Source organism: Triticum urartu, chromosome 7A (genome assembly GCF_056163025.1).
Source record: "Triticum urartu cultivar PI428250 chromosome 7A, HENAU_Tu73, whole genome shotgun sequence".
Taxonomy (NCBI): domain Eukaryota; kingdom Viridiplantae; phylum Streptophyta; class Magnoliopsida; order Poales; family Poaceae; genus Triticum; species Triticum urartu.
In genome coordinates, this window is record NC_141879.1 from 36,171,368 (window position 1) to 36,181,770 (window position 10,403).

The 10,403-nt window shown below is 40.2% G+C and overlaps 1 pseudogene; it reads left to right on the plus strand.

Annotated features, from left to right (window-relative positions):
- Positions 1 to 205: 205 nt before the first annotated feature.
- Positions 206 to 7,047, plus strand: LOC125518212 (oligopeptide transporter 7-like; annotated as a pseudogene).
- The last annotated feature ends 3,356 nt before the right edge of the window (positions 7,048 to 10,403 follow it).

A 10,403-nucleotide genomic window follows, 5' to 3' on the forward strand; every position in this document is an offset into this window, starting at 1 on the left:
GCGATACGGAACCTCCAGAATGACACGAACGAAATTACGAGGAGGGCAGATCGATAGGAAAGTAACTCTCCTGGCCAAATGGTTGTTTAAATTACTGACTGAAAATGGTGTATGGCAAACCCTCCTGAGGATGAAATATGTGGGCTCCAAGGCGGTATCCTAAGTATACTGGAAGCCTGGGGATTCTCACTTTTGGGCGGGTCTAATGGCTACGAAGAAATATTTCTTCTCCTATGGATCCTTCTCGATTAAGGACGGCTCGGAAATTAGATTCTGGGAGGACAAGTGGCTAGGAAATGCCACACTCCGGGAACAATATCCGGCTCTATACAACATTGTGCGTCACAAGGGTGATACTATTGCCACTGTAATGGAATCATTTCCTCCAAATGTGACGTTCAGAAGAGATTTAATTGGACCTAGACTCCAATCGTGGTACATCCTGCTTCAACGGTTGTCCACGGTGCAATTGTCACATGGGTCTGATGTATTTCGATGGAACCTACATGAGAATGGAAAATTCTCAGTGAAGTCTATGTATAGAGCATTAATCCAGTCTGATGTGCCAGTTGATAATAATAAAAAGATCCAGAAGATGAAGATACCTCTTAAGAATAAAATATTTGCATGGTATCTTCGTCGCGGAGTCATTCTTACTAAAGATAACCTTATCAAGAGGAATTGGCATGTAAGTCCGCGATGTGTTTTTTGTCATCATGATGAGACAATAAAATATTTATTCTTGCAATGCAAATTGGCTCGGTCTATATGGTCAGTCATCCAGATAGCTTCTGGCTTGTATCCTCCTTGTAGTGTTGCCAATGTATTTGGCAACTGGTTACATGGAATTGATCACAGGTTTAGAACTCTTCTTAGGGTGGGAGCGCTAGCTTATTTGGTCGCTTTGGCTATGTAGAAATGATAAGGTTTTTAACGATAAAAGCACTTCTCTAATGCAGGTTATCTACAGATGTACCGGGACTCTTCGTTTATGGTCCTTTCTACAACGCGTGAAGAATCAAGACCTATTTACGGAGGTTTGTACACGATTGAAGGATACGGCGAGGGATACTTTTATCCAACATGGATGGCAACATGATCATAGGATTGACCCACCTCCGCTTTAGGCGTTATACAAACTCTATATTTGTATTCCGCCTATCTATTTTTCGTTCTTGCAGAGGACTTTGTGTGGCTGTGTGCATCTTAGTTATGCAGAGACTGGGTGTAATGCTTAAACCTTTTAAGTAATAAAGCGCCCCTTTTTGAAAAAAGTAACTAGGCCACGAACGAAATTACGAGGAGGGTAGATCGATAGGAAAGTAACTGCTCGATCTCACGCCTGATCTTTTCTGACCTCTACAACTAACGATCAAGGCTCAAGCGGTGCTTTCCCATGTTTGGGCCTTTGGGCTAGAAAGTTGCCACGTTGGGCCATAATCAATTAGCATTAAACGACAAATGGCAATACACTTTATACGTACAAACTACTGGTAGAACTAGCACGCTGCACGTACCAGTAACGAGATATTATAGGGGGGGGAGGGGGGGGGGAGGGGGGGGGCGACGCGGTGGGGGGTGTCTGGCCCCTGCTCGCACCCCCTGTCTCCGCCCCTACGCATAGCATCATCAAAACCACATACTATATCACATCGGATCCATCACATAGCCCCAACAAAGTCATGCATAGCATCAAATTCACCGCGGTCGTCCAAACGAAGTTACACATAGCATTAAAACGACATACATGTCACATCCATCACATAATTCACGACAAGTTGACATAGTCTTGTTTACATGACCCCATAGTAGCTCGGCAAGTTCACATAGCATAGAAAGACATACAAAGGCTAAAAGAAAGTCGACCAACAACCTTCAAGCACCACCAAAACCCAAAGTCCACCGACAAGAGCATCCTCATTACAAAATAAAGGACAACTGTTTAGCATGGCAATTGGTCTAGCTCTAAGTTTGTGGCTTGGCAAATGTTCTAACTATAAGTTGATTCATCTTGCGAGTAGGAGACTAAATGGAAGGGGCGAGCCACGGGTCGAGGGAGAAGCACTACAAAATACACATCCGCGACATTATGACCCGAACACAAATATTTTCTGTTAGAGCATCCCCAACAGGCGCACAAAAACCGCTCCGCACGCTAAAATTTGGGTTTTTTTGGGCGCCGGACAGCTCCAGCAGAAGCTGCAAAATAGTGCACGCGCAAAAAAGGATTGGGCACGCACTAAAAAGCGCTATCAGAACCTGCAAATTTAGGGCTCCGCACGCTAAAATTTGGGTTTTTTGGGCGCCGGACAGCTCCAGCAGAAGCTGCAAAATAGTGCACGCACTAAAAAGCGCTATCAGAACCTGCAAATTTAGGGCGCCCGATTACGCACACTTCACAATTTGCACTGCGTGTTTTTTGGACGCGCGTTTTTGGCCATATGCTAAATCAATGTTGGGTCTGGCGCGCTAAAACTATTTTAGCGCACGAAACTTTTATGCGCGCGTTGAAGATGCTCTTATGAAAGTGACACTTCCATGATAATAATTGTGAAAAAAATACGTATCGTCATAAATGTGGCAGACTCTATACTTCTATGACAAAAAAATTATAATAGAAAATGGGTTTTTCATCCTGGTCGGGCTGGAGGCGGACCTGCATGACATTCTTTGGACCGTTCATGACGTTAAAAATCATGGTAGAAGTGAGGGCGAGAAAATTTTCAGGGATTTCCTGATGTACATGTGGGTATATAAGCTATCATTTCCATTCGGTCCCAAAAGTATGGTTTGTGGTCGGTAAGAAAGTGTGATATAGGCAATCATTTCAGTAGTTTTTCTCATTTTTGAAAACCTGCAACAGTGGACATATTATAAAGTTGAGATGGCGTGTAGTCCCACTCCCATACAGCCGCGCGCAAAGGCAGGGTCGATGGGATTGCACGCACCTACGCTCTAGCCATTTTGTAGTATTCTGCTGGTAAAAAGAAGAATATCAGTAGCACGGTAGCACACCATACCAGCAGGCCACTTCTCCCTCTTTCTCACACCATCTCTTCTCCAACATGGTCTTCTTCGCCCTCTCTTCCACTCAAACATGTGCGAGTCATCTGGCCGCAGCAGCTGCGGTGCTCGATGGACCTGAAAACCCCTCAGTTATGGTGAAGGGCAACACAAACCAGAATTGCATTGCGGTCGTGACGTTGCATATATCCATAGAGAAATGATGACTGTACCACGAGCTGTAGCTTACTCAAAGTAAACCTGAACAAAAGATTTTGCTATTGATCCATCAGCCCACGAGGATCTGCGATGCGTCCAAAACACAAAAAAGGAGGCTCTGGCTGGCACCAAAATCACAGTCTGCAGCACACGAGAAGTGGCACCGCATGTCACAAAAAACACGGCCGGCAGCACAGATAGTATCGTGTTGGTCGTCCATCACTCGTGTCAAGCCCACATGCGGCGCTGCATCATGTTCTTGGCTCTTCGTCACCGATCTCGGGAGAGGCAGCTCGCTGGCTGCAGCATAGGGTTAAAACCTCACCGCCACTCTCGCCCTAATAACCGCTGCCCCAAGCAGGGCGACCGTCGCCGAGAGAGAGGCACAGGGATTATTTTCTCCTCAACATGCTCCAGCTCCACACTAGCACCTGTAGGAACCTGAATGGCAACCATGTAACAGACAAAGTGTGGCAAATTTTCGTGTTTTGATCCTTTTCTGAAACCTATTTGAGATTTGTCCCTAGTTTGAAAAAAAATCCAAGATCTGACCCTTTTGCTACCGCCAGAGTCCATGGCGGTAGGGTCTAACAGCCTACCGCCAGGGACTTTGGCGGTAGGAAACATCGCTACCGCCAACCGGGCTGGCGGTAGCCTGCACAACCCTACCGCCAAGGTGCTTGGCGGTAGGCACGAGCACGCACTGTGTTCAATACTTAGGAGGTTTTTGACGGTAGGGCATGCAACTCTACCACCAGGGACCTTGGCGGTAGGCTGTTATACTCTTCCGCCATGGTCCCTGACGGTAGCAAAAGGGTCAGATCTCGAAAAAATTTCAAACTAGGGTCAAATCTCAAATAGGTTTCAGAAAAGGGCCAAAACACGAAATTTAGCCACGAAGTGTATGGATCTCGATGGCAGTAGGCAGGAGGCAGTAAGAATAATATTTTTTTTTCATGTCGTAGTAGAAAGCCGAGTCATTTATTTTGAAACGGAGGGAGTATATCAGAATATTCACATGCTACGAAATGTGCAACATTGTTCCTAGCACATATGTCTATGGAGAAAAGGCAACCATGTAACAGACAAAGCGTATGGATCTCGATGGCAGTAGGCAGTAAGAATAACATTTTTTTCAAGTCGTAGTAGAAAGTTGAGTCAATTTATTTTGGAACGGAGGGAGTACATTAGAATATTCACATGCTACGAAATGCGCACCATTGTTCCTAGCACATATGGCTATGGAGAAAACAGAAAAGGCAACCATGTAACAGACAAAGTGTATGGATCTCGATGGCAGTAGGCAGGAGTAAGAATAACATTTTTTTTAAGTCGTAGTACAAAGTTGAGTCACTTATTTTGAAACGAAGGAGTACATCAGAATATTCACAAGCTACGAAATGTGCACCATTGTTTCTAGCGCATACGGCTACGGATAAAAGGCGTCGGGAAATTTCTGATAGATTTGAAAGAACAAAACATAGGGTTTGTGCCTAATGATCAAATTGTGCCAAAACAGAGTGCTTTATGAGTGTGAGAATAAAAAAATTAAAAGAAATGATCCTGCATGATAGTAGTGAGGGATTTCATTTTTAGAATAATAGCAATGAAGAAGAAAAAAATTGTGGAGGGAATGTCAGTGAGGATTAGGTATAGAAGGATGGGAGAGCGACAAATCATAGACAATTGCAACGCTGTGGGACGCCTTGGTCCGGGCTTTTTAAGGTAGGCCTTGATCCAACTAGGGGCGTTCTTTCTCCATTCTATCTGCATGGGCCCAATGCTTTATTCACATTCTTCCATTGTATGCAGACCCTGGGATTGAACACCATCACAGTCACCTCAAAAAGAAAAAAGAACACCGTCACAGATTACATCATCGGGTACTTGTACCCTGGACAACCCATCGTGAATATGTGCTTCAAGGTATAAGGTTATATCAGCATGCACCAATCTCTGATGATTTTGCAAGATTTTAAGTTGAGCCACAACATGAAGATTGCCCCAAGAACCATGTTTATAGCTCAGGTAAGCTCCACTAAGCCATATACATAGTTTATCTCTCATTTCCACTCCACAGGGCCACATAAGACATGTTCTATTGTGATAATAAGCAACAACCTCCTCGAAAAAATGTCAGGTGGCCGGAACATCGGTTGCAGCATTTGTGTACCTTGGAACGACATGGTGGCTCATGGACACAATCCCCAACGTTAACGTCTGCAACATTGAGCTTCTCTCTATAGACAACCCTTGGACGTGCCCCAGGGGTCATGTGTCCTATGATGCGTCAGTCATATACTCATATGAGGTCTTATTGGCCCATGCAGAATATTCGGCGTCATGGGAACTTACTCGGCAGTGGACCAGCTGTTCTTGGGGGGGACATTCCCAAGCCAAAACTGGATCTTACTCATAAACATGCCTGTTATGATGGGTTGCACCGTCAAGATGCCTCCTGCCACTACGATCGACGTGACTGGTGGGAAGGACACAATTATCTGCTCTCGGGTGCACTACGTGCAGGTTTGGCATTCATTGTTGTCTTAATTTACTTGTTCCTAGGCTTGGAGAACATCAGTTTCAACTGGTGGGACAATGACTTAGATGGATGACCCCCTAGCTTCTGCCCCCACTGCTAAAGGTATAGTTGTCAAGGGGTGCTCATTGTACAACCGAACATTTTCTCGTGAGGTGCATAGATCCCGAAGAAATTTGGAAGTGTGCAAGCATACATAAATGTACATAATAAATGTTTATTCAAGCTTTCTAAAATGAGAAAACTAGTGTTACTTCTATTGTTCAAAATATCAAAATGGCTCAAAAAGGGAGCCTTAGTAGTAACTGCCTAAAGAACAATTTGAGTGCCAAAAGGTTTTTGCTGCCAAATTAATTGTTGTTCCAGCTGCTTCCTTGATTCTTTCAAAACTAGTAAAAATGTTGATTAGTAGGTATTTGAAAGTACTAAACTGCTATTATTTCCCATGAGGGGTATGGGACTAAACATTGATTTTTTTTCCAGTAACTCGACCGAGTTGGCTGTTAGCAACTCCCAAGCACTTCACTACTCATGTGACCCCTATCTACGCAAACACTATATCTTGCCTGGTGCGGGGGCTACATCGCGCTAGCCTACATGCGTTGAGAGATGGGCCGCCATAATGCCGTATTTTCTTTCATTTTATGACAATGTAGCATGGATCGGAGAAATGTTATGTTTTTTTTCTTCTAGTATGCTCTCAGTTGCCTTAGTAAGTTATCTCTTCGGCTTCAAGTGAGGAGGGCAAATTGTTTGACCAACAAATGCCTCACTAGTTCCACAAGTCCCGTTCTCTATAAAGTAGGAGATTCGTTCTTTTTTCTAGATATCCTCTCTTCTTACTCCTCAAGCCCCTATCGCAAGACCAAGTGGACCTCATGCTACATAAGACTCACAACAGATCTATCTAATGGCACGACTGGTTGTCGGATGTGATCTATTCTTGTGTCACATTGCTTTCTTTCATCTCCCTCCATTTGATGAATATTATTTTAATGTACAATGACATTTTCTAATACGGGTTGAACATATTAATACGTGATGAATACTTTTTAGTATACGATGAATGTTTTTGCATTACATGTTTAGATTTTTCTGAAATACACAATGAATATTTTTTTGATAGATGATAACATTTTCTGAACACAGGTTGAACATTTTCTTAATACACGATGAACATCTTTAGATTACAGGATTAACATTTTCTGAAATACACGATGAATATATTTTTAATGCTTGATAACACTTTTTTGTTACAGGTTGAACCTTCTCTTAATACACGATGAACATTTTTTAGTACATGATGGGCATATTTTTAATATGTGACTAGCATTCTATAAATACGTGATGAACACTTTATGAATATGATGAGCATTTTTTGAATACACAGTGAATATTTCCTAAATATACAACAGACATTTCTCAAATACTAGATTAACATTTTTTTAAACACGTGACGACCATTTCTTATGTCGCGGTGAACTATATACGGATGTGCGATGAACATTATTTTTCTTAATACGTGATAAAACTTCTTTTAGTACATGGTGAAAATGTTCGAATACATGATAAACATGTTTGTGTATATAGATAAATATAATTTTTAAATATGCAAATATTTGTTTATTTAAAAATTAGCAAACTAAATGTTAAAAATATATGTGCGAAACAAATGTTTTACACGCATGTTTGTCTATTTTTCTTGAGAGTGCATACGCACGTTGTCTTTTTTCACTTAATAACAAACTTGTTAGAAAACAATATTAAAGAATAAAAACAGGCGCGTCTTTTGTCTCTCTTATATCGAGACACAGGTATGCTGAGTGAGACGGCCGAGGAGCGTTAGTTCACTAGTTTCTTTTCTTCTTCTTTTTATTCTTTTACCTTTTATTTGTAGTTTTAGACATCTAAGATCATATATTACAAAAATTAATTTACTTCATTTTTACAAAAAAATGTTCACAGCGATTATGAAAAATGATAACCCAGTGTAAAAAGTTGGTCAGCATAATTTTAGAAAATATTGATAGCATCCATAAAAATGTTTGTGACATTAAAGAAAATCCACGAGTTTGAATAAATGTACGTCACATTTTTGAAAAATGTTTTCACAATGTAAAACCATGTCCATATAATTCCAATTAAAATAATTACCATTCATAAATATATTCACGACTTTCCAAGAGATGTTCTTGACATTTTGAAATTTGCATATAAAATGTAACAGATGTTGGCATAATTGAAAAAAATACTATTCGAAAAAATAATGTTCCAATGTGTATTTGAAAAACATTTAACACGTACACGGAAAAATATTGAAAACCATGTATTTGAAATACTGTTAATCATTTTTCTTAAAAATGTTAGATGTTTATAAAAAATATTTTAGATGTATACCATAAATTTAGGAAAAATAGACATAAAAAGGTTTAATATCTATAGAAAACTTCTAGTATATGCAAAAAATGTACAATGTATATGGAAAAAGTTGACATGCGATGAATGTTTTTTAAAAAGAAACTAACAAGAAAATAATAATTAAAATTATTTTTTAAAACATAAGAAAATCGGTGAAAACCAAAGAAACAAACAAACAATACAAAAAAGGCAGGGGAAAAAGGAAAAACCAAGACTAAAAAAGATAACCACCGAGAAAAAAAACTTGCCGGAGAACTACATTACCGGTCCGTCCAAGTATCGGTGCCAGTGACGAGCCGGAGATGCTTCTCGTAATAAGCAAACATAGCTCCAACGAATACTCCAGTGCTCCATGTTATGGCTCTGGCCCATGCGTCGATGTGCTCTGTAGGGGAGTCCATCCTACAGCTTGTAGCAAGCGAGCTATAGACGATCTAGGTTGGAGGGGCTTGCCAACAAGTGGTAATAATCCACGATGGAGCTATGAGGAGAGACTTGCCACTGATAGAATCGAACTAGGTTGGAGGGGCTCGGCGTCGCTGCAATTTGGTGCAACAACTATACTCACTTATTGTTAATCAGAAGGTGTGAGCCCACCAAACAATTTCTATTTTCCTGCAGTCGCCTCGCTGGAGTATGTGGTTTTTCTCTCCCGCAAGACGCTATGTGCTGGACTGGTTTAGTTTGCCATTATTTTGTTTCTCATTTTAGTTTTTATTATTTTCTTTTTTGCTCTTTCTTTATTTCATTATATTTTTTCGTTTTCGTTTTTCTTCATGTTTTTCTTCATGTTTTTTGAAAAATGCTCATAGTGTACTTACAAAGGTTTGTCATTGTATTTTTAAAAGTTTGTCATGTTTAGTTTTTTAAATACATAATGAAAATTATTTAAATACACAGGTACCACTTTTCAATACACAATACATATTTTGTTAGATTATGACAGGCAAATCGAACAACCAAGAAAGAAATCAACACAGCGAGACATGAGATTTTAACGTGGAAAACCACTCCAAGGCGAATGGAGAAAAAAAAACCACGGGCACCAGCCAGCAAACTTCACTATATCAGTAGAGGGTACAACCGCAAGGGATTTATAACCGATCACCTTATCCCGTGCAGCGGCTTACAAGAGGTATATATATAATAGCAGTGACCTCTGGGCTCCCGGTGATGGGCAGGAGCTCCGCTCCGCTCGTCATTTATATTTATACTTGAATTTGGATCACAACATAACAAGTCTTTGAATCGCACCATGAAATTTTTTAAATACACATTCTACAAAATTGTAAGGCAATGAACATTTTTGTAATAGGGGTCACACATTCAGAAAACAGATCATTGAATTAAAGAAGTGTTAACAGATTTTTAAAAATGTTCATGCCTTTTCAAAACAAATGGTCGTGTTTGCAAGAACATAATTTCAGAAAAGAGTCTTTGGACTTACAATGACTGTCGTTTTATCAAAAAAAAATGTTTCTGATATGTATATTATATAAAAATATTTATAGATATCCATGTACAAATATATGCTCTTGTTTAAATAAATGTATTCTGTAGGTAAGATGGGTGTCATATGCGTAAAATATTGAGACAAAGAAAAAGAACAACAATGTAATAAAAAGAAGAAGAAAAAGTCGGCTGTTCGTGTCACGTGGGAGCGAATGGTTGCTGGAATGAAAAATAGAGGACGATACCAATCCAGAGGGAGGCAACGAGAGAAATACCACTTGGTGGGCGAGTCACGTGGAAAAGTATGCATGTGAGCGCTACGCAAACTCTTTTAATCTTTCAGAAATAATCTAAGAAACCAGTTTTTTAAAAGGGAACTTATTTGAAAACCGAAGGTAAAAATCTTAAAAATCGCTCGGGATGAGCCTCCAGGCAGCGACGAAGTGGGCTGGCCCATAGATGAATGCTCTCTGTGATTATACTCCGTTTTAATGCACAATGTATTAAATAGGAGGTAACGGTACGTAATAGAGAGACAGCGACGAGGATCTTCTTTCCCTCCTCGAGACCCTCCGTTCCTAAATATTTATCTTTCTAGAGATTTCAACAAATGACTACACACGGGAGCAAACTGAGTGAATCTACACTCTAGAATATGTTTACATACATCTGTACGTTGTGTCCATTTAAAATGCCTAGAATGACAAATATTTTGGAATGGAAGCAGTATTATATAACTGGGCCGTTCGATTTCGAGTATACTATACATTGT